This window comes from Microtus oregoni, unplaced genomic scaffold (assembly GCF_018167655.1).
Source record: "Microtus oregoni isolate MIOR12 unplaced genomic scaffold, Mior012 000123F_ref0000434, whole genome shotgun sequence".
NCBI lineage: Eukaryota > Metazoa > Chordata > Mammalia > Rodentia > Cricetidae > Microtus > Microtus oregoni.
In genome coordinates this window covers 1651106-1676347 of record NW_024544755.1, presented here as the reverse complement: position 1 = coordinate 1676347, position 25242 = coordinate 1651106, and the positions used below count along the sequence as shown (strand labels likewise).

General features: G+C 43.1%; 1 pseudogene; it reads left to right on the top strand.

Annotated features, from left to right (window-relative positions):
• Positions 1-3695: 3695 nt before the first annotated feature.
• Positions 3696-9741, top strand: LOC121444422 (annotated as a pseudogene).
• Positions 9742-25242: the final 15501 nt, after the last annotated feature.

Genomic DNA, 25242 nt, shown 5'->3' with positions numbered 1-25242 from the left:
ATACATGTTTAGTTGTTTTAAAACTTGCAGTGATGACATTAAGCACATGGAGTGGCAGACAGAGCAGTTTTACTATAATAATTTATATGAAAGTTACCTATCATTGGCACATAAGGTAATTTAAAACATCACAGAGAACGAAGTGAGTTTGAAATAGTGTAGGGCCCTGGTGTCCCTACACTATTCGAGGGGACATTTATGATCAGCTAACTAAGCTTCCTGTGTGTTACTGTGCTCTCCCTGCCCCACCTGGTGGTTAGCTGCAGGGCATTTACTCCATTGTTAATATGGTAATTTCCCACCTGCCTGGGCGGAGATCCTTGTGCAGCAGTTAGGTAGATAAGGACTCCCCCAATGCTGAATAAACTGGCATTTGGCTGATCTCCTTTTGAATGACCCTGGTCCCTCTGTGTGTTTTTTTAATCTCCAGGCCCTTGCTCTACTCGCATTAGGTACAGTGACGCACGAACTGTACCAAGGGTGTAACACAAAATCGGGTGTTACAATATAGGTAATTGTAAAATAAAATAGGGGCTGGAGAGATGGAGAGCGATAACCCAGTGGGTAAGAGGACCCAGATTCAATTCCCAGCATCCACATGACAGCTCACAACTGTCTGTAACTCCAGTTCCAGGGGATGTCAATGCATATAAAATAAAGCTAACTAAATTAGAAAAAAAGAGAATAGTTTTTTTCCCCTAGTGAGACTCCCTTCAGGAAAACTAACTTTAAAGAAAAAAAACAAACCAACATTTAATAAGTAGTGGGCTGGACTTGAATTCTAAATGCTGTTTGGCAAGCCCTTGTGACTAAAACATTGACATTAGCATATTGGTAGTTTGAGAATGTGTGGATCTTTCTCTTAATTATATCAATGTATTTCAAGAAAGCATCTAAATATATGTATCAGTTAAAAGTGGCTGTGTTAACTGTTAATTTTGCTAATACACACCAGTAAAATTATTGATGATTCAGAACTGTCAGTCTGCCCAAGCCATTGAAAGAGTCATTGTTGTTCTTTTGGTCCCTGCCCTAGCCACGCCCACTCCTTTTAACTCCTGACCTCCGCCTTGCCTGCTCTCTTCCTGCTTTTCCTCTCACACGGGGCTTTTGCCTCTCTCTCTCCTCTCTCTCCCTTCTTTTCTCTCTCTCTTCTCCTCTCTCTCTCTCTCCCTCTCTCCCTCTCTTTCTCTCTCTCTCTCTCTCTCCCTTCCCCTTTTTAATAAACATTTATGGCTATTTCCTGTGTTTATATGTCTGACCCGCCGCCACCGCCGCTGACTGTAGTCGCTTGCTCACCCGCCGGAGTTTGCTGCGGGGCAGGGGGACCCCAAGGGATATTTTTTAAAGAATAAGATTGGTGCCGTGACTCGGATGATTCGTCCGCCCTGGGGCAGGGGGACCCCAAGGGATATTTTTTAAAGAATAAGATTGGTGCCGTGACTCGGATGATTCGTCCGCCCTGGATTTTCACCTGGGGCTGAAGTTCCGGCTTTCGGCGCCCTCCGGGACTCAGCTCCCTCCCGGGGCAGAATCAGGACCTGAGTACTTCATCTATTTTTGGTTGTTCAAGTCTTGCTATTTTGGGCTCTCTAGATTATACATGTTGCTCTTTGTGGTGTTGCATGTGTTCTTACCTTATCTACTCATTCTTTCCTCTAATAGGTGTGATTCGGGCTGTCTGTGATTCTGGTGATTAATCTTCTAGGTGCCAATAAATCCAAGGTTCAGATAGTTTTTCCTCATGGTACAATCAGTGTCACAGTTCTAGTTACCCCATTTGTCACTCCATGTTCCTAGAAGTCGCTCACTGTTCCCAAGCATTGTTCCACTTCCCTGGAGTTTTTTTGTCTCAGGCCTTCTTTGGTATAAGTCATCAGCTCAGACCTGTTTCTCTGATTGGATTTGCTCCTGCAGAGGTCCTTGGCTTGGGGTTTGTCCTGCAAAGGTCTCTGGCTCTGATCTACTTCCTTGGGGGTCCTAGACTTAGATGCACCCAGACCTGCAAAGGACCTGGCTCAGACCTACTCCCTCAGAGGTCCCAGATACATGCCTGGACTTGCAGAGATCTCTAGTTCCTGCCTACTCCCTCAAAGGTCCCAGATTCATGTCCAGACCCACAACAGTCTCTGGCTCTTGCCTACTTGCTAGTGGTTGCTCTTTGGTACCTGCTTCTGTGGAGTTTGCAGTCTTAGGCCTACTCTGACCTAGGTTTCTGGCCCAGTCTTGCTTCCATAAATAACCCTAGTCTGGATCTACTCCTGCTCCCCTGGAGTTCACTGTCCCAATCCTGCTTTGGCCTAGGTCACAGGCTCAGTTTTACTCCTCTGGAGTTCCTATTTTGTATATTTTCATGAGGCTCATGACTTACCAGTGAGTTCTGTCTCCTTCAGCAGTACATAGCATCTCCATGACTTCACCAACACTCTATTTAATCTTTCTTTCCAGTCTAACTATTTTCTGCCCTGCCATAGGCCAATTCAGCTTTTTATTAACCAATGTTAATAAAACATATTTATAGCATACAGAGGGAAATCCCAACATCAGGTGAGTATGTTGAGCTCTTCCTTAAAATACTTCAGTAGCATGAGAATAACATTTAATTCTGAGTTTTGAACAGATTATTAAGGTCTTTCATTCCTCTCTACTTAAATTTTCTGATTTGTGACCTTCCTTTCCTGTTTAATTTGCATTAGTATAGAATTTAGAGTGTGTCCCATATAATGTGAAGAAGGATTCAGTTAGTTCTCTTTAGAAGTTGGCATCTCTTGTTTTGGGGATACTTGTTGTTAATTTCTCCAAAAGAAATCATTGCAAGCTCTCTCCTAGAGCTCACTTTCTTCCTATAATTTTTTTGTTTCACATTTGTTAAAGGTACTATAATTTCTACTGGGTTTATACGTGCATAAAGTCTCAGCTTTCATTATTTAATTAATTCAGAGAGCTTTTCTATTGAGGGAGGCTTCTTCTTCATTCACAGCTACCCACACAGAAACTCTGTTAATTAAGTTACTGCTTGGCCAATCACTTAAGCATATTGATAGCTAAACTCTTACACCTAGAATTAACACAGTTTCATTATTTTATATTTTACCACAAGGCCTGTGACCTACTGACAAGGTTCCAGCTGACATCTTGTAAATTTCCTGTTTTGTTGCTACATGATGTCTCCCCTCCACCTTTTTTCTCCCAGCATTCAGTTTAGTTTACTCTGGCTAGCTCTATTCCACACTATGACAGGACAAAGCAGTTTCTTTATTCATTTAACCAATAAAAGCATCTCATAGACAGAAGGATTTCCCAAGCCACTTTTCCACATAAGTTTCTAATTTTTTTGTGGTAGAAAGATCCATTCTAAGATAATATGTTCCCTTTGCATTATAATTACAGTAGGGGAATGTTTGGATGGTAATATGACCAGACTGTTGTTAAGCTTCAGATCCATATGATCCATATCACCTTCTATAATTTTTCTTCCATCAGTCTTTTTCTCTTACTTTCAGCTGATAATTTCCTTCAACTAGTTAATTCCTTGTCTAAGATTTTGTTTAAATTAATCAGTTCATTGGGTTTTGTACCAATAGTGGGCCATACACTGAAAACTTTCCTTGGCAATCATTGAAAGTCATTAAAACACTGCAATCAGGGAGTGCAGGGCACCTTCAGCTTCTGCTGCAGGGTCTTCTTTGTTCCACATGACACTGCCCTCCCTCCAAGTTTACCCTTTTGTCAGCGGGGTCCTTGGACTACCAGGAGTCCCTGTTCCTGTGCAGAGGAGTTCCATCCAGGTGGGTGAGTGTATGCCATCCCCGGGCGGATAGTCTGGGAAGGCAGCACAGGGCCCCTTCAACTCCTGATACAGGGGCTTCTTTGTTACACAGGACCCTGCATCCCACAAGCCTGCCCAATTTTCTGCAAGCTCCTTGGCCCAGGAAGATTTCCTGCTCCTTCACTAAGGCTACCCACCAAGAGGGGTGAGTGTCTGCTGGCCTGGAGGGCAGAAGATCCCTGCAAGGGAGTTCAGGGAACCTTCAGCTTCTGCTGCAGGGTCTTCGTTGTTTCACATTATCCTGCCCTTCCCCCACGTTTTCCCTTTTGTCTGTGGTGGTACTTGGACTACCAGGTGTCCCTGTTCATGTGCTGAGGAGATCCATCCAGACTGGTTTTTGGCCCAGGAACAGTTCCTGCTCCTTCACTGAGGAGATTCACCCAGAAAGTCAGTCACAGCAAAGATTGGACAAAGACGCCAAGACTCTACTGGCTGCATTTGAAAGAAGAGGTGGGCAGACGTCCATGCAAGAATTCATCCAACAACCTGAAAGGCAACATGACAACACCAGAATCCAGGGATCACACAACAAAAAGAATTGAACACCCTACTCCAGAAAAAGTAGAAGAAATCGACTTTAAATGGAACTATATGAAAATAATAGAGGACCTTAAAAAGGACATATAAAACTGCTGTAAAGAAAGGGAGATGATGAACAAAAAGGTAGAGGAAATAAATCTCTCAGAATATCCAAGAAAACCAAGAAAAAGCAATCAACCAAGTAATGGAAACAGTTCAAGATTTGAAAAATGAAATGGAGGTAATGATGAAAACACAAACTAAGGGAAGGCTGGATCTGGAAAATCAGGGTAAACAAACAGGAACTACAAGAGACAAGCATTACCAAGAGAATACAAGAGATTAAAAAAAAAAGAATCTCAGACACTGAAGATACTATAGAGGAAATAAACTCATTGATTAAAGAACAAAATAAATCCAACAAATTCTTACTACAAAACATCCATAAAAAGACCAAAACTAAGAATAATAGGGGTAGAAGGAAAAGAATTACAGCTCAAAGGCTAGAAAATATATTCAACAAAATTGTAGAAGAAAACTTTCCCAACCTAAAAAAGAATATTCCTATGAAGGTACAAGAAGCATATAGAACACCAAATAGACTGGATCAATATAAAAAAAAAAGCATCCCCTCTCCATAGAATAATCAAAACATAAAACATACAGAATAAAGAGCAACTATTAAGAGCTGCAAGGGAAAAAGGTCAAATAACATATAAAGGGAAACCTATCAGAATTACACCTGACTTCTCAATGCAAACCATGAAAGCCAGAAGGTCTTGGATGTGTTGCAGATACTAAGTGACCATGTATGCAAGCCCAGACTACTATACCGAGCAAAGCTTGCATTCACCATTGATGGAGAAAACAAGATATTCCAGGACAAAAAAAAAGTATGTAGCCACAAACCCAGCCTTACAGAAAACACTAGAAGAAAAATCACAAACCAAGGAAGCTAACAACACACATAATAACACAATCGTCTGACAACCCTCCACCAACACAACTCAAAGAGGGAAACACACAAACAATACCACCAGAAAAATAACCATATATAACAACCACTGGACATTAATATCACTTAATATCAGTGGAATCAATTCACCTATAAAACGGCACAGGTTAAGAGAATGGATCTGAAAACAGAATCCTACATTTTGCTGTTTACAACAAACATACCTCAAACTCAAAGACAGACATTACCTCAGAGTAAAGGATTGGGAAAAGGTTTTCCAATCAAATGGACCAAAGAAAGAAGTGGGTGTGGCTATAATAATAGCTAACAAAATTGATTTCAAACTAAAATCAATTTAAAGTGATGAAGATGGACACTTTACACTCATAACAGGAACAATATATCAGGAGGAGGCCTCAATCCTGAATATCTATGCCCCTAATATAAAAGCAAACATATATGTAAAGAAAACATTACTAGAACTCAAAGCATACATCAAACCCCACACTCTAATAGTGGAAGATTTCAACACTCTGCTCTCACTAATGAACAGGTCAACCAGACAGAAACACCAGAGAAATAAGAGAAGTAATGGAGGTAATGAATCAAATGGACTTAACAGACATCTATAGAACATTTCCCCCAAATAGAAAAGAATATACTTTTTTCTCATGGACCCTTCTCAAAAATTGATCACATACTCGGTAACAAAGCAAACATCCATATATACAAAGAAATTGTCATAACCACCTGTGTACTATCGGATCACCATGTAATAAAGTTAGAATTCAACAACTATTTTACACCAGAAAACCTACAAACTCATGGAAACTGAACAGTCAACTACTGAACCACACCCCTGTGTCAAGGAAGAAATAAAGAAAGAAATTAAAGCCCTTCTGCCTCCCTCCCCTCTTTGGGCCCATAACATCACCCAGCTCAGCCTGTTTGGGTGCTGGGACTGAGTCTTGAGGGCAACCGGGCTGTCAGGAGTCCCTTTGTCTCAATACCTGCCTTTCGCACAAAAACAGAGATGTTGACTTGTGAAATCAAATTTAAGTCCCAGATACTAATCCACAAACCTATGAACACCTGATTTTTGAAAAGGAGCTAAAATTATACAATGGAAGAAAGAAAGCATCTTTAACAAATGATGCTGGAAAAACTGGATGTCAACCTGTAGAAGAATGAAAATAGACCCATATCTATCACCATGCACAAAACTCAAATCCAAATGGATTAAAGAACTCAAAATTAATCTGATGACACTGAACCTGATAGAAGAGAAATTGGGAAGTAGTCTGACACATGGGAACAGAGAGACCATTTCCTACATATAAACCCAGTAGCACAGACGATAAGAGCGAAAATGAATAAATGGGACCTCCTGATACTGAGAAGCTTCTGTAAAGCAAAGGACATGGTCATTAAGACAAAAAGGCAGCCTACTGAATGGGAGAAGATCTTCACCAAGCCCACATCAGACAAAGGTCTGATCTCCAAAATATATAGAGAACTCAAGAAACTAGACATTAAAACCCTTAATTAACCCAATTAAAAAATGGGGCACTGAACTGAAGAGAGAATTTTCAAAGGAAGAAGTTCAAATGGCCAAAAGACACTTAAGATCATGCTCAACCTCCTTGGCAATCAGGGAAATGCAAATCAAAACAACTTTGAGATATCATCTTACACCTGTCACAATGGCTAAAATCAAAAACACCAAGGATAGCCTTTGCTGGAGAGGATGTGGAGTAAGGGGAACACTCATCCATTGCCGGTGGGAATGCAAACTTGTGCAACCACTTTAGAAATCAGTGTGGCTGTTTCTCAGGAAACTGGGAGTCAATCTACCTCAGGATCCAGCAATTCCACTCTTGGGAATATACCCGAGACACACCCAGTCATACATACTACCAAAGCATTTGTTCAAATATGTTCATAGCAGGAATATTGTAATAGCCAGAACCTGGAAACAACCTAGGTGCCCCTCAATAGAAGAATGGATAAAGAAGGTGTGGCCAGAGTCTTGGCACTAGAGAGGTGCCCAGGTGTCCAAGGTATTTCCCCAACTGGATCCGTGGGCAGCAAAGGAGAGGGACCTGAACTGGCCTTATCCTACAGCCACACTGATTGAATATCTTGCATATCACCATAGAACCTTCGTCTGGCGATGGATGGAGATAGAGACAGAGACCCACACTGGAGTACTGGACTGAGCTCCCAAGGTCCAAATAAGGAGCAAAAGGAGAGAGAAGATGAGCAAGGAAGTCGGGACCACGAGGGGTACACCCACCCACTGAGACAGTGGGACTGATCTAATGGGAACTCACCATGGCCAGCTGGACTAGGACTGATGGAGCCTGTGTTCAAACCAGACTCTCTGAATGTGGCTGACAATGAGGACTGACTGAGAAACCAAGGACAATTGTAGGGATAAGTCCCGCCCCTTGGGGGGCGTGTTCGCCTCGGGCTAATGTCTGCCTATAAATTTGGTGAGCTTGCTCCCAGCCATCACTTCTGCTTTCCTGGTCTCCGCGGGAACGGTGGTTCTGTAAGTCTATTTCTACATTAAAGATATATAGGGGCTATATATATATATATATATATATATATATATATATTTACAATCGGTCTGCATTCGTTTACGCTGTTACAGACAATGGCACTGAGTTTTGATTCTACTGCATGGACTGGCCTTGTGGGAGACTAGTCTGTTTGGATGCTCACCTTCCTAGACCTGGATGGACCTTGGACTTCCCACAGAGCAGGGAACCCTGACTGCTCTTAGGACTGGAGAGGGACGGGGAAGAGGGAGTGGGGGCAGTGGGAGGGAAAAGGCGGAGGGGAGGAGGTGGAAATTTTTAATGAATAAATTTTAAAAAAGAAAAAATATCAGGGCAGGGGCCATGCATTTAAAAAGACAAAGCAGGTATTAGAATAGTTGGGAGGGATTTGAAGGACGAAAGGCAAGAGAGAAATGGCGTAGCTGCATTTGTCTTTTTGAAAAATATAATAATTATATAATGATTTGTAAAAGACAGTACAGACTCTATGGCTCATACCTCGGGGAGACAGTTGTGTTCCAAGTAGTCATTAAGTTTAATACTCTACTGAAAACAGGGTGACGACAGCAACCTCCACATGGACTTCCATCATGGCAGCTTCCAACCTCAGGGCAGAAAATTATGGCGTTTCCCCTGCAGACCGGCATAAGGTAATAGGAGTTTTACCTACCATTGGCGTTTGCTGAAGCTGTTTTTCCTTCATTTGGGTCTTCTGTAGATGACCACCACCCCTCAAGCAGTAATCTCTGGTGTTCGCTGTCTGTTGCAGAGCAAGCTGGTTGTGGGGGAAGATGATCACAGCCATTGCAACCACCACAGCAGCTGTAGTTGGCCTTGTGTGTCTGGAGTTGTACAAGGTGGTTCAGGGACACCAACAACTGGAGTCTTACAAAAACAGGTTTATCAACTTGGCTTTGCCCTTTTTCAGCTCCTCTGCACCTCTGTCACCAGCCTATCACCAGGTACGGGGCCTACAGGTGTAGGATATGTTGGGGTTCCCATTCAGAGAAGCTGAGTACCTGGGTTGACTGTCTGTCCATCTGTCCCCATTAAGGCAAACATTTAGTGGACAGATGTGAGGGACGGTAAATGGGGGAAGGAGAAAGCCAGGTCTTCGTGGTGTGTGTCCTTTTCTTTGCAAAGTTTCCACCTGCTGCCTGATCATCATTTAGATGAGGCCACAAGAATGTTTTTGACAAAAGAGCTGTGGTTAATACATGGTAAGACTGTTTGGGGTAGCCCCTTTCTTAGCACTTATCTTTGTCCTCCAGTATTATGATCAAGAGTGGGCATTGTGGGATCGCTTTAATGTACAGGGACTGCAACCTAGTAGTGAGGAGATGACCCTCAAGCAGTTCCTAGGTGACTTTAAGGTAGGGATCCTTCCTTCTTGATCTCCCTGTATGCAGGGACTTGTACATTTGATTTAGAACTGTCCATCTCAGAGTCACCACTCCCTTGTCTCCTGACCTCTGTAGACTGAGGCTGGAGATCAACATGCTGTCCCGGGGTGTGTCCTTGCTCTATTTCTTCTTTATGCCAGCCTCCAAGCTCAAGGAATGGTTGGATCAGCTGTGAGTTACTCTCTCTGGGCTGGTGGGAGCGGAAGCCTTGTGTGGGATTCTCAGTTTCCCACTGTGCTACTCATAGTTCACTTTCTTTTTCTGTAATCTGCCACCAGCTTTGCCTTCATATTTGCTTTCTTCCCACCTAACTCTTTATTCCCTGATTTCAGGATGACAGAGATTGTGAGCCATGTATCAAAGCGAAAACTGAGCCATCATGTAAAGACCCTAGTGTTTGAGCTGTGCTGCAACAATGAGCGTGGAGAGGACGTCGAGGTTCCTTATATACGATGCATCATCCACTGACCACTGACTGTTTTTTCAATTCCCTTATTCCCTATGTCAGAACGCTTCCAGTTATGATGAATCCTGAGTCCAGACCTCCCTGTTTCTAAGACCATTTTGATGCAGCTTTTTACATTGTTTAGAACTGAAATTCTTACTGATAAATTTTCAGTCTCTAAGTAGTGTCTCCTCCTCTCCTGTCAAGGGCGTGCGTGCTGGAGTCCTGGGAAGGAGTGGAATCCTCATTGTAAACTGCCTAAGTTATGGTGACAGTGTCTGGCTGCACAGAAGCAGCATGGACATTGTCCAGCATTCAGATCCAATACTGAGGATTAAGCTTCAACTGTTCTCATAAATTGTGTTATGCTTGTAGCAATAAGGGCGGCCGGGCTGCATCCCTGGTACCCGACCGCCCGCACGGCTAGCTTTACCCGAAATAATTACATGGAAACTGTATTCTTTTAAACCCTGTCTGGCCCATTAGTTCCAGCCTCTTATTGGCTAGCTCTTATATATTGATCTAACCCATTTCTGATAATTTGTGTAGCCCACGAAGTGGCTTACCAGGAAAGATCTTAACCAGCATCTGTGTCTGGTGGGAGAATCATGGCGACTCTCTGACTCAGCTTCTTTCTCCCAGCATTCTGTTCTGTTTACTCTGCCTATCTAAATTCTACCCTATCAGAGAGCCAAGCAGTTTCTTTATTAATTAACCAATGAAAGCAATAGATAGACAGATGACCCACCTCCATCATATGCTGACATTCCTTTTGGTGTTTCTGCTTAGGGAGAAGTGAGGGCTGGGACAGGAAGACCATAGTGAGGTCAGTCCCCACCCAACATTAGTACCCTTTCTTTTCCCCGACCCCGCACCAGGCACAGTGATGTTCAAAGGAAGCAAGACTGTAGGCCTGGCTGCTCTGCGTTGGGACCTTATGTCCTATCTTTATCCTGTACCTGAACTCTTGTTTTCCTGCCCATTGATCATCTGAAATAAAGGGATATAGGGTTGTTATTAGGAATAAGGGCATAAGGTTGATTGCAGCTTGACACACATATTATTATTGAATATGTATTTGCCTGGCTGAGGTTTTGTCAGTTTGTTCTTGTCTGTGCCTAGGAAGTCCTCTAATGTGCCTCTTTTAGTTGGGAGAGCACTTGACAGTTAGGGTACTCGATGGACCATGGGTGTGTCTCTTGTAAGCCACACATTAACCCCAACCCTGGCAATTGCTGTTTCCTACTTGAATCAGAACAGTTAATGTGCATTTCTTTATCTCTATTCTCCTTGTGACTCGGGGTTATTGAGTTGGGATGTTTGATGCTCTTCTAGTGTCCACTTTGGTGAAAAGCGTCCGTTCCCAACCTGCTGTGATTTCAGGTGCCTTGCTTCCTCATCTGTATATTGCATTCCTTTTTCTTCTTGCAGTGCTGGCCTCTTCCTGTTCCTGGATGGCTGTTGTCTATATTTATCTTGGAATATGTTATGAAGACTTACATTGATTGAAAAGACAGCTTTGCTCAGTGCAGTTATATGGTTGGCAGTTAGGTCCTCTTGGTGTGGAACCATACCATTGGTTGCATCTTTTCCAGGCTGTTAGGAGTTTAGTCTTGAAGCAATTCTGAAGAAAATACCTGTGTGAGTTACCTCTGGCAACTTTCAGTACTCTCTCTTCATCCAGTAGTCCCCACATTTTTCAGTTTTTCTCTTTAATTAAAAATTTCCCTACAATCCATTTCAATTGTGTGTCCTCCTCCTGCAAACACCTCCCTACCTCATAGCTTTTAAAACGGTTACTTCTCTGTGAGATAATAGTATAGGGGTATCATTCCCTTCCCCCTTCCCCTGCCTTCCTCTAAACCCTCCAGTAAATTCCTCCTTGTTCTCTGAAATTCACAGCCATGTTTTTCATTAAATATTGTTATAGACACATGTTTATGTGTATGCATATATATGTGTCTATATATATAAATAAAATCATATGTCTATGTTTGTATATATTCATGTATACAGCCTGCTCGGTCTGTGTAATATTACATGTATGTTTTCTTCAGATTAAAATTGTTTATCCACTTAATATTGGATAAACAATTGGTATGCTCAGCCTAGGGAAGGACTATCTCTCCTATTCTCAAGCATTCCTCAGTTGCCTGTAGTTCTTTGTCTAGGGTTAAGGACTCTTCTGTCCACATTGGCATGTCTCTTATTCTTGTTCATCCATGTTGTCGAGATGGCTCTGCAGTTAAGAGCATGAGAGCACACCATTCTAGTAAAGAACCCAAATTTGATGCCTAGTTTCCTTTGTCTTGTCACTTCCCTACAAGTGTATGCTTTTGTTAAAGTGTTGTAAATACCACATCGAGTTATCCTTTGCGGTCCTTCTTAACTGCTTTAGATTGTATATGGTCCTGATCTTGTTTAATCAAACACAATGCACAGCAGAAAGGTGTAAACTGGGACAAACAGCAGTGAAAGGGAAAACACAATATATAGAAGAAAGGCTAGGCAGCTGGCTCAGTTCTTCAAGTGTTTGCCACACCAGTGTGAAGACAGGTTCAGATCCCCAGCACACACGTAAATGCCAGTGTCTCAATTCCAGCATTGGGTATAAGGGATCTTTGGGGCAAGGTGGGTAGGCAGACAGGCTGAGTCTGCCACGTTCATATGGGACACCCTGCACCATGTTAGAAAGTGAATCATGAATGAGGAAGATACCCAGTGTCAATCTTTTGGAGTTTTCCTTCAAGCTCCTTTAGGACTGATTTTATAGATAAACATTGCTTAAACTTGGTCTTTATTTCTGAATGTTTCATTTTCTCTAAAAATTATGATTGAAAGGATTGTTGGGTATAGTAGTCTGGGCTGGCACCACACCTCTGGTCTCTTACAGTCTCAGCGCATGCGTCCAGGTCCATCTGGCTTTTAGAGTCTCTGTTGAGAAGCCGGCTGTAGCCCTAATAGGTCTGCTTTTGTGTTTTCTCCTTGCAGCTTTAATATTCTTTCTCTGTTACCTACATGTACTGTTTTTGACTGTTAACGTAACGGGTCCAGTGTCTTTGGTGTTCTGAATGCTTCTCGCGCCTTTAATGGGCGACTCTCCCTATGGGTCAGGGCAAATTTCTTCTATGCTTTTGTTGAAATTACTTTCTGTGCCTTTGAGTTGTGATTCTTCCCCTTCCTCTATTCATATTTTTCTTAGGTTTGGTCCTTTCATAGTGTGCCAGATGTCCTGCCTATTTTGTGCCTGTTTTTTTTCTCCTTTCTCTTTTTTTTCCTCTTTTTTCTATTACTTTATAAATAATACCAATCAAAATTCCCACTTCCTCCCCTCCTCCTACTTCCTTCCTACTCCCCCCCCCCCACACCCTCCCCCTCCACACCTCTCCAGTCCTAAGAGAGGGCAAGGCACCCTGCCCTGTGGGAAGTCCAAGGCCCTCCCCCGCTCCATCCAGGCTTAGGAAGGTGTGCATCCAAAAAGAATAGGATCCCAAGAAACAGTACATTCAGTAGAGACAAATCTCAGTGCCATTATCATTGGCCCCCTCAGTCTACCCCAGTTGTCAACCACATTCGGAGGGTCCAGTTCGATTCCATGCTCGTTCATTCCCAATCCAGCTGGAGTTGGTGAGCTCCCATTAGTTCAGGCACACTGTCTCAGTGGGTGGACCAACAACTACTTCGTGATCCTGACTTCCTTGCTCATATTCTCCCTCCTTCCGTTCTTCAACTGGGCCTTGGGAGCTCAGTCCAGTGCTCCGATGTGGGTCTCTATCTCTCTCTCCATCCGTCGCCGGAGGAAGGTTCTAGGGTGATATTCCAGATAGTCACCAGCCTGACTACGGGACAAGGCCAGTTCAGGCACCGTCTCCTCCACTGCCCAGGGTCTTTTCTGAAACTGATTTGTCCATTTCTTAGGTCTTCTCTGTACCCAAGATGCTCCTCTATCTCCCGTATTCTGTTGGCAAGGCCTACCTCTGAATTTCCTGTTCAGGTTCCTAAATTTTTTGTTCCAGTTTTACCTCAAGATGGGTTTTCTTAGTGATTCTATTTCTACTTTCACATCTTGAATATTTTTCCTCTCTCGTGTCTCTCTGTGTTTGTGGTTTTATAGGCTTGATGTGTGGATCTTTTTTCATATCCTCTTTAAGGGCCTTAAGCATATTCCGTTATGTATTGGTAGTCTTGTCTTCTTTTTTTTTTCCTTCACCCAGACTGCATTTTTCGGCAACTCATGCAGATCTGTTTCTGGGTTCTAATGGAGAGGTACTGACTGTCCTGTCTTACATTGATTGCTTTTATTTTGGCGTCTAGGCCTCTGAGTTTCAGATACTTCCAGATTTACAAGTCTATTCTTGTCTTTGTTAGAATGTCTTTTTCTTTTGTTGCTTTTGCCATATCTCAATCTTACGAGGGGGAGGTAGCTGTGGTCACCTTTAGGAATGCCTCCGATTCCTTACAGGAGTGACCACTGACAGTATCCAGTAGGATGTATTTCTAGGATTTGGAGACTGACACCAAGGAATGGGTATGGGCTGGCGGGTGAGTGGTCTGCAGTAATGGGTACATTTGTGATGGTAAAAGATTTCACTCTATACAGGAACTTCCAGAGAGTGCTGGCCCAGGCAAGGAGGAGTAGTAGCCTTTTCACTGTTGAATGGGAGTCCTCCACACAATGAAGTTTCCTTCTGGGTATGACTCAGAGATGCCCAGGGGGCTAGACTCCAGAAACTGCAGGAGCTTCTCAGTTTTTCTCTGGATCACAAAGTCTTGGAGGTTCTCAGAACCTTCCACTTTTTGACTGACTCCCCCCAAGTTGTAAGAGCATTGGGACTGCCCATTGGGCTAATTTAGACACCTCGGGCAGTAGGATACTACAGTCTACCAGTCCTGCCTATCGTTCCAAATTTAGACGAAATGTTTTAAAGGGACTCTAAAAGCTCTCTCTTATTGAGTTGTAAGCCCTCCAAACTCATTCAGTTATTCACCCAAATCTGACCAAAGTACTCAGATAATCGCCACCCTTATCCTTAGTTTCAAACTTCCCATTTTGAGGTTGATGCAGAACTAGACAACTTTCTTAAAGGTACAGCTGCTGTAAGGACAAGCCTTTAGAAGCTCAGGCATTGAGGGAGGAAGACACAGAGTAGGCAATGTCATCACACATTTGACTTTTCAATCTGAGGAAATAAAACAATTCTTTAGGGCATGCCAAAGGGGACAAAACTAAACCCTCTGGTGCTGGCATAACAGGGAAAAACCCACACCTACCATTAGGGTCTTTCTGTCATCCCTCTCTAGAGAGGGATGCTTTATTTCCCTTTTTACCTGACCCCAGATGTATTGCTTCTGTCTCTCTCTAATGTCTACCAACTAACTTTATTTTTCCCCTACAGCTTATACATGCAGGAAATGTTTCAAGCAGTATTAAAAGTATAATGTAGTTGCAGTCTGTTTTACAAGTCAATGACTACGCTGAATACAAATAATAGCAGCATGTTTTCCTTATCCTTTAGACTCTTTAATATAATAGGGAAAAAACAAGTTGTCTCAAGAACCCACATACATTCATACCCAAGTAACTTGATACAGATTAACAGTGTAAGCAAGCAAACTATTTTGTTTTCAGTTCCCTAACCACCCTGAGGCTACAAAGAAAGTACCAATTACCTTATTTTTTATCTCAAAGGAAATGTTACAAAGAAGTCCTTAAAGGTTCGAAGTCTGAGCTTTTATTAATGGAAAATGATGGGTCATCTCCACCTTGGCCCCTCAGGTTACCCACTCATCAGAACAGGGAACAAGGAATTCATCATCTCCCTTTTGGTCACCAAGCCATCCTAGCAAGAAAGGCACATTAGCCATCAGTAGCTAGGTTGCCATTATCCCTTCCTGTTCCCTAATCTAGAGGGACCTTAAAATCCTCAGTAAGCTATCAAAGTATGCTTTAAATTATTTTCCAAGACTTTGTTTTTTAACATCAAAGCCATTAACAAAAAATGTTAACCTTAAGTCCTTCTTTATAGCTATATTTCAGCTATGATGCACTGCAAAACCTGTGAAGACATCTTCCAACATTAAGATTAAAAGAACCCGAGCTCGCTGGGCTTCTGGGACTCATTTGATTTTCTTAATCAGTAACCTAAGCCACAGTCTGTATGGCTCCCCAGGAATACTAGCTGTGTGTCATTTTTTTGTTCTAATTTTGTATCCTCTCAGCCCCTGTTTTATCAAGAATGGGAACGACATCCCATCTTGCTTTTACCTCTCTTAGTTTTCCTAGTTAGCGAACCTCCCATCACTGTCCCTCGCTGTATTTACTAAGGACTGTCAATCATCAAAATCCTATTTAAACTATCATTATTATTGTATAAGAGTCATTGCTTCAGCTAAACAGTACAGCTCAGGAGGAAATCATCTCTATGATAATCCATGGGTAAAAATGCCCAGTAAAATGGGGTATTTCCATGAGATAATCATGCCACATTTAAGGCAGTGGGAATCTTTCCACACCCATTCACGCCATGCTAGATAGGAGAGAAAAAAGGTAGCAACAAACGTAAACGTACATCAGATGCAAGAGATGGCCTGACCAAAATTCACCCTTCAGAGATTTGCTTCCTGGGAGGCTGATGTCCTGAAGTCAGTTGCAACCTGCTTCTCCTCTGACATGGCCACCTGCCAAAAGGCAAAGAGTCTGAGGACCCTCCCTATGTTAGCTCCCTACTTTTACCCCCACCCACTCTCCTTTCATTTTAATCATTTAAAATCATTTAATCTCCAGGTCGTTTTAAGCCTTCTCTCCTTTTCCACTGAGCTCCAGGTTATAAGTTTACAAGCAGGCCCAGAGCCCAAACTTAACACAGCTCACAGCTGGGAAGGAAGGAGATAAAATCTGAAGAGTCCTAATGCTGCTGTTTCTTCTGGATCTCCAAGCCTGCATCCCTAACTGAGATAGGATCATCATTTTGTTCTTGGGACATCTTCCCTTAACCCTTTGGTCTGCCTTTATTATTAGTGCTGCACCAAGTCTGCGTACTCATTTTGACATCTACTGTCTACTCTTTAGTTACTTGTTAGGCTTTTCAGGCCATCTGCCTCCATCTTTCCCTCCAAAGCCTTTGCCCTGGGTCAGGATGGCCCTCTAACTCTGTGTCATGGAGAAGGAGAGCAATAAAACACTGGGCAGGAGTGGGGAATGGAGGATGGGGGCTGGGGGCTTTAGACATAATTTACTTGAAAACTGCTGAGAGGGTAAACGGGAGTTCTGAGATATCCTCAGATGGAAGAACATGGATTCCAGGAGTCTCAAACTTCATAACATGCTGGGTGTGCCTTGAAGTTAGAGAGGCAGGGGACTGATGTGCCTGTCACTGATTTCATTAGTATGTGGAAAGCATGAGCTTTTCCTAAGGTAAGGGATGCTGGGTGGGGCTGGAGTTGGGGCAGCACAGCTGGGATGCTGAACCTTACAAAAGCATGGTATGGGACTGCCTCCTGCTAGTGCTCTTGAGTGTGGCCAAGATTTAGTGTCCTTCCTTTCAGCTGAGCAAAGGAGGGAGGGAGTTAGTTTCCTCCTCCTGCAGGGCAGTCTGTCACCCACTTATGACCGACCCCTGGAAATATGGATGGCTACCAGTGTTATTCATGTGAAAAATCTCAGGACAGTGGAACTGCTAACAGGCAATGCTGCTTGTGGGGCCTTGGCTCCTGCTTCAGAGATCTTGTCCACTCTCCCCTTGGGTTCCTCGAGGCCCACCTACCAACCCTATCCCTTCCACCCAAAGCTCCTGACAGAAGGTCTGGGTAAGCACCACAAGCCTTCATCTCTCGGGAATGATACCATTCTCAATTCCAGACTACTTCACCACTAACCCTACAAAGACTTCGGGGAATTAGCTAGAAAAAACTCCCATACGGTGTGAGACACTTCCAGTGGGTTGGTTCCATAAGGTTGCAGCCTCTGTGTCAGCATACATACAGGGATCCTTCCCCTGCCCTCATTACATATGCACAGACACACAGACTCACAAACACACACACACACACACACACACACACACTCTCTCTCTCTCACTCCTCTATTCTCTCCCATGTGTGTCTGTGTCTGTGTCTGTGGTGTCTGTGTGTCTCCGTCTCCCTTTACTGCTCTCTCTCTCACACACACACAAACACACAGATTTTGAGGCAGGATCAAGACATTCAATTTACACATGAAACACACACACACACACTAGAGAGAGAGAGAGAGAGAGAGAGAGAGAGAGAGAGGAAGAGAGAGAGAGAGAAAGAGAAAGAGAGAGAAAGATCTACCACCCTTCTTAACTCTTCCTGTTGTTGAGTCTTTGAAATGTAAATATCAAGGAACAAAGGATCTCAGAGTCCCCAGGTCAGTAGGAAGTGCCCAGTAAACAACACCTGCTAATTTCACAGATGAAGAGACAACTCCTTTACTTAAATTAATAAGATTATCGTGGTTTCATGTTTTGTTACTATGATAACATATTCTGATATACTGGTCCATTTTCTTTCAAAAGGAAAAAAATAATATTGATATTGTTTGAGAGTTTAAATATATTCTTTTTGGAAATTATTTACAGTGTAGTTTTATCCTATCTAGCTTGCATTTTCGTTGAAATCTCATGCAGTTTGCTCCCAACTCCCTTCCATAACACAAGTTGTTCCTGTACAAATCTCTTTGTTTCGCTATAACCTCAAGAGTTAGGCAGCAGAACAAAAGAGTGTTGCAGGTCCTTTTTAGCTGTGCCTGTTCTGTGGGTCCCTTTTACACCATTGGTCTAAAAGTTTCTCCCAGATATTGGCACTGTAGTCAGTTGCCAGGTTTGTACTTCTTGGTATAACCCAGAAAAAGTTCAGAGCAGGAAGTATCAATGAAGAGATGCCCAAAAAAAGGAGCAAAATCTCTCCAACTCCAAAAATTTAGCTGCCAATTCCACTTTTCACTGCAAAGAGGACAGTGTGATAGGCTGTCTGGAGAAAAGGCCTGAAATTCTAGACAGAGAGCTGCCTCCAAAGTTCACGCCAGGATTAACTGGAAAGATTCCATGGCAACAGGTCCACAAGGGAGGAGGAGGAAGATAATTCCTAAGTAGGTCCAGGTGAGAAAGAGGAAATCTTTGGATAGCTAGAGGAATCATTGAGATCATTGCCCTTTATCTACATCTCTTTATGAAAGGGTTTCTGATCAAGGAGTACCTTGGTGATGGGGGTCCCAGGAATGCCACAATGATCACACCATGCAACAGACCTCACACAACTGAGAAATGGCTAACTCTGAGTCGGGGTAGAGACAGTGGAAGACCAGAGAGCAAGCCTTATGGGGGTGTTGGGATATGGAGCATGCACCTAGGGAAAATTCAGGTAAGGCGGGGACAGTGGAAATGTGTCACATTGGCCCTCAGTGATGGGAAGGCATTGTTGCTGAGTCATTGAAGGCAGGGTAACGGGGTGGGTAACACCTGATTCTGGAATGTGGACAGTTCTCTAGTTAGCTAACACTTAGCATATATAATTCACACAAAGGAGAGAAGTCACAAAAAGTGATGGAGAATTCATGCAGAAACTTTCCAGAGAAAGATACACAGGTATCCCCTAGGAGAGATATATTTTCACTCATTTGAGTTAAAAATCTATTCAAAGACTTATGGAACCTTATTTGAGTTCATAGACATTGAAACAGTGCTGGAACACACCCATCAAACCCAATTACCAGGTGGTGGTGGCAGAGGCAGGTGGATCTCTGAGTTCCAGGCCAGCCTGCCCTACAAAAGACATTCCAGGACAGTAAAGGCTACACAGAGAAACCTGTCTCACAAGACCAAACCAAACGAACAGAACCCCATGAGTTAGAAGCATAGTAGTGCCACTGACTGTTTCATTGAATTCTAGAGAGCAATCTAATAATTTATGTACACAATCAGTGCCAATAATTTAGTGTTTACACTAGATGCTTTGAAAGTGGAGTAAAGCTCACAGGTTTTAAGACCATTTCAAACACTCTTTTTGATTCAAAGTGCTCAAAATATCCCAAGGTTCTCTGGATAATATTCCATGTTGTATTATAGCTAGTGTTACAGCAGGTCACCGCATAGGCTCAGTGTCTGTTGTTTTCTTCCAACCAATGCTTTAGAGGTATGTCTGACTTACAGTCAGTCATTCAAATGTGATTGGGCAAGACTGTATTGTGCAACATAAATTATAATGAGGAAAGCATTCTGCGGGATTACGCTGATGAAAATGGAAGAGCTAATTTAAGTTCTGGGTATAAACCTTTAGAAGCCTGGAGTTAACCACAACCTATGGTTCCTGGAGGTTCCCAGAGGAAACATTTGCAGGGGATCCTGTGCACAGAGTCTTCATTTTTGTTTTAAGCTTGTTTATTATAACCAGACAGGGGTACTTCAAACCTCCTTAGATTAAAATCTGCCAGTTGAGTGAATGGGCAAATGTCATGCACCACTCACTCCCCTCAGCACATCCCGGTCCCCTCGTTACACCTTTTGTATCAGTCCAGTCACTTTATATGCATGGAGTCTTGAAGTGTTAGTACATTCAACTACTTGGCCTGTATAGCTTGTTCCCGTGCCCATTCCATTTCTGATGCTTAACCGGACCCTGAAAATACAGCTTTGGTCTGTAATGCTTTTGTACAAAACCTTTCATTTTATAAAACAATTTGATGTTTAAAGACAGATAATATTCAAAAGAGAAGCAGAATGTGACTTCACATGAATGAACAGACGTAAAAGCTTTATTTTGTCAAAAGGTGTTATAAAGCTCTCACGGCGTAGTTCGTAGGCGTGGAGTAAGATGATGAAAAGAAGGAAGTCTCAGCTTTCCACAGTGGGGAGGAGAACTGAAAAAGAGACTCAAAAGACAGCTTTACATTATCACACTTTACTTATGTATGATATACAGGGACCCTGCAAAACAGTTAGATGCATTTGGTCTACAAAGGAGTGCTTAGCATGCTCAAAGAGGCACAAGCTGGGTTTTTGTTTGTTTGTTTCTTTCTTTCTTTCTTTCTTTCGTTTCATTTTACCACAGGTGTAAGTTGTATGTGTTTCTCATAGATGTACCCATGGAAGAGCGATAGGTAAAACATAGTTTCCGCAGTGATGAAACTCTTGTCTGTTTAACAGTCTTAAAGATAGGCGCAAGCTGTTCTAAGCATTCTCCTTCATTACACACGACACATCTTTACACACCTCGTTTGCGGACCCAAATAGAAAGGAGCAGGGTCTTTATTATGAGAGGAGGGAAATCCTTATCTCAGGCTGTAAATTATAGCAAGAGGGAGTATTGACATGCATCCCAGCAGAAGCCAGTGTCATGAGATTGCCACAGGGTCTTACCGAGATGCTGTAGCTATGCTGTTTTGTTCACTGGTGATGTCAGTTGGTAGAAAGGAGCTGTGGCTACTGTTGCTGCTGCTGTTGCTGCTGCTGCTACAGCTGCACTTCCTCCTGCTGCTGCTGCACAGGTGCAGTGCTGAAAGGGGATGTCCCCAGGCTGTAAATAGCTTAGCTGGCTCTTGGAGGACAGCTGTGCAGCCCTAGTCCAGTCCTCTCTGTATAGGAATGTGCACTGGTACTTGTTCCCTGGCATCAAGTTATATAGTTATCTTGAAGAGGCATCTGCAGGCAACAAAGGGGAGTGAGTGGTGCATGACATTTGCCCATTCACTCAACTGGCAGATTTTAAGCTAAGGAGGTTTGAAGTACCCCTGTCTGGTTATAATAAACAAGCTTAAAACAAAAATGAAGACTCTGTGCACAGGATCCCCTGCAAATGTTTCCTCTGGGAACCTCCAGGAACCATAGGTTGTGGTTAACTCCAGGCTTCTAAAGGTTTATACCCAGAACTTAAATTAGCTCTTCCATTTTCATCAGCGTAATCCCGCAGAATGCTTTCCTCATTATAATTTATGTTGCACAATACAGTCTTGCCCAATCACATTTGAATGACTGACTGTAAGTCAGACATACCTCTAAAGCATTGGTTGGAAGAAAACAACAGACACTGAGCCTATGCGGTGACCTGCTGTAACACTAGCTATAATACAACATGGAATATTATCCAGAGAACCTTGGGATATTTTGAGCACTTTGAATCAAAAAGAGTGTTTGAAATGGTCTTAAAACCTGTGAGCTTTACTCCACTTTCAAAGCATCTAGTGTAAACACTAAATTATTGGCACTGATTGTGTACATAAATTATTAGATTGCTCTCTAGAATTCAATGAAACAGTCAGTGGCACTACTATGCTTCTAACTCATGGGGTTCTGTTCGTTTGGTTTGGTCTTGTGAGACAGGTTTCTCTGTGTAGCCTTTACTGTCCTGGAATGTCTTTTGTAGGGCAGGCTGGCCTGGAACTCAGAGATCCACCTGCCTCTGCCACCACCACCTGGTAATTGGGTTTGATGGGTGTGTTCCAGCACTGTTTCAATGTCTATGAACTCAAATAAGGTTCCATAAGTCTTTGAATAGATTTTTAACTCAAATGAGTGAAAATATATCTCTCCTAGGGGATACCTGTGTATCTTTCTCTGGAAAGTTTCTGCATGAATTCTCCATCACTTTTTGTGACTTCTCTCCTTTGTGTGAATTATATATGCTAAGTGTTAGCTAACTAGAGAACTGTCCACATTCCAGAATCAGGTGTTACCCACCCCGTTACCCTGCCTTCAATGACTCAGCAACAATGCCTTCCCATCACTGAGGGCCAATGTGACACATTTCCACTGTCCCCGCCTTACCTGAATTTTCCCTAGGTGCATGCTCCATATCCCAACACCCCCATAAGGCTTGCTCTCTGGTCTTCCACTGTCTCTACCCCGACTCAGAGTTAGCCATTTCTCAGTTGTGTGAGGTCTGTTGCATGGTGTGATCATTGTGGCATTCCTGGGACCCCCATCACCAAGGTACTCCTTGATCAGAAACCCTTTCATAAAGAGATGTAGATAAAGGGCAATGATCTCAATGATTCCTCTAGCTATCCAAAGATTTCCTCTTTCTCACCTGGACCTACTTAGGAATTATCTTCCTCCTCCTCCCTTGTGGACCTGTTGCCATGGAATCTTTCCAGTTAATCCTGGCGTGAACTTTGGAGGCAGCTCTCTGTCTAGAATTTCAGGCCTTTTCTCCAGACAGCCTATCACACTGTCCTCTTTGCAGTGAAAAGTGGAATTGGCAGCTAAATTTTTGGAGTTGGAGAGATTTTGCTCCTTTTTTTGGGCATCTCTTCATTGATACTTCCTGCTCTGAACTTTTTCTGGGTTATACCAAGAAGTACAAACCTGGCAACTGACTACAGTGCCAATATCTGGGAGAAACTTTTAGACCAATGGTGTAAAAGGGACCCACAGAACAGGCACAGCTAAAAAGGACCTGCAACACTCTTTTGTTCTGCTGCCTAACTCTTGAGGTTATAGCGAAACAAAGAGATTTGTACAGGAACAACTTGTGTTATGGAAGGGAGTTGGGAGCAAACTGCATGAGATTTCAACGAAAATGCAAGCTAGATAGGATAAAACTACACTGTAAATAATTTCCAAAAAGAATATATTTAAACTCTCAAACAATATCAATATTATTTTTTTCCTTTTGAAAGAAAATGGACCAGTATATCAGAATATGTTATCATAGTAACAAAACATGAAACCACGATAATCTTATTAATTTAAGTAAAGGAGTTGTCTCTTCATCTGTGAAATTAGCAGGTGTTGTTTACTGGGCACTTCCTACTGACCTGGGGACTCTGAGATCCTTTGTTCCTTGATATTTACATTTCAAAGACTCAACAACAGGAAGAGTTAAGAAGGGTGGTAGATCTTTCTCTCTCTTTCTCTTTCTCTCTCTCTCTCTTCCTCTCTCTCTCTCTCTCTCTCTCTCTCTCTCTCTCTCTAGTGTGTGTGTGTGTGTTTCATGTGTAAATTGAATGTCTTGATCCTGCCTCAAAATCTGTGTGTTTGTGTGTGTGTGAGAGAGAGAGCAGTAAAGGGAGACGGAGACACACAGACACCACAGACACAGACACAGACACACATGGGAGAGAATAGAGGAGTGAGAGAGAGAGTGTGTGTGTGTGTGTGTGTGTGTGTGTGTGTTTGTGAGTCTGTGTGTCTGTGCATATGTAATGAGGGCAGGGGAAGGATCCCTGTATGTATGCTGACACAGAGGCTGCAACCTTATGGAACCAACCCACTGGAAGTGTCTCACACCGTATGGGAGTTTTTTCTAGCTAATTCCCCGAAGTCTTTGTAGGGTTAGTGGTGAAGTAGTCTGGAATTGAGAATGGTATCATTCCCGAGAGATGAAGGCTTGTGGTGCTTACCCAGACCTTCTGTCAGGAGCTTTGGGTGGAAGGGATAGGGTTGGTAGGTGGGCCTCGAGGAACCCAAGGGGAGAGTGGACAAGATCTCTGAAGCAGGAGCCAAGGCCCCACAAGCAGCATTGCCTGTTAGCAGTTCCACTGTCCTGAGATTTTTCACATGAATAACACTGGTAGCCATCCATATTTCCAGGGGTCGGTCATAAGTGGGTGACAGACTGCCCTGCAGGAGGAGGAAACTAACTCCCTCCCTCCTTTGCTCAGCTGAAAGGAAGGACACTAAATCTTGGCCACACTCAAGAGCACTAGCAGGAGGCAGTCCCATACCATGCTTTTGTAAGGTTCAGCATCCCAGCTGTGCTGCCCCAACTCCAGCCCCACCCAGCATCCCTTACCTTAGGAAAAGCTCATGCTTTCCACATACTAATGAAATCAGTGACAGGCACATCAGTCCCCTGCCTCTCTAACTTCAAGGCACACCCAGCATGTTATGAAGTTTGAGACTCCTGGAATCCATGTTCTTCCATCTGAGGATATCTCAGAACTCCCGTTTACCCTCTCAGCAGTTTTCAAGTAAATTATGTCTAAAGCCCCCAGCCCCCATCCTCCATTCCCCACTCCTGCCCAGTGTTTTATTGCTCTCCTTCTCCATGACACAGAGTTAGAGGGCCATCCTGACCCAGGGCAAAGGCTTTGGAGGGAAAGATGGAGGCAGATGGCCTGAAAAGCCTAACAAGTAACTAAAGAGTAGACAGTAGATGTCAAAATGAGTACGCAGACTTGGTGCAGCACTAATAATAAAGGCAGACCAAAGGGTTAAGGGAAGATGTCCCAAGAACAAAATGATGATCCTATCTCAGTTAGGGATGCAGGCTTGGAGATCCAGAAGAAACAGCAGCATTAGGACTCTTCAGATTTTATCTCCTTCCTTCCCAGCTGTGAGCTGTGTTAAGTTTGGGCTCTGGGCCTGCTTGTAAACTTATAACCTGGAGCTCAGTGGAAAAGGAGAGAAGGCTTAAAACGACCTGGAGATTAAATGATTTTAAATGATTAAAATGAAAGGAGAGTGGGTGGGGGTAAAAGTAGGGAGCTAACATAGGGAGGGTCCTCAGACTCTTTGCCTTTTGGCAGGTGGCCATGTCAGAGGAGAAGCAGGTTGCAACTGACTTCA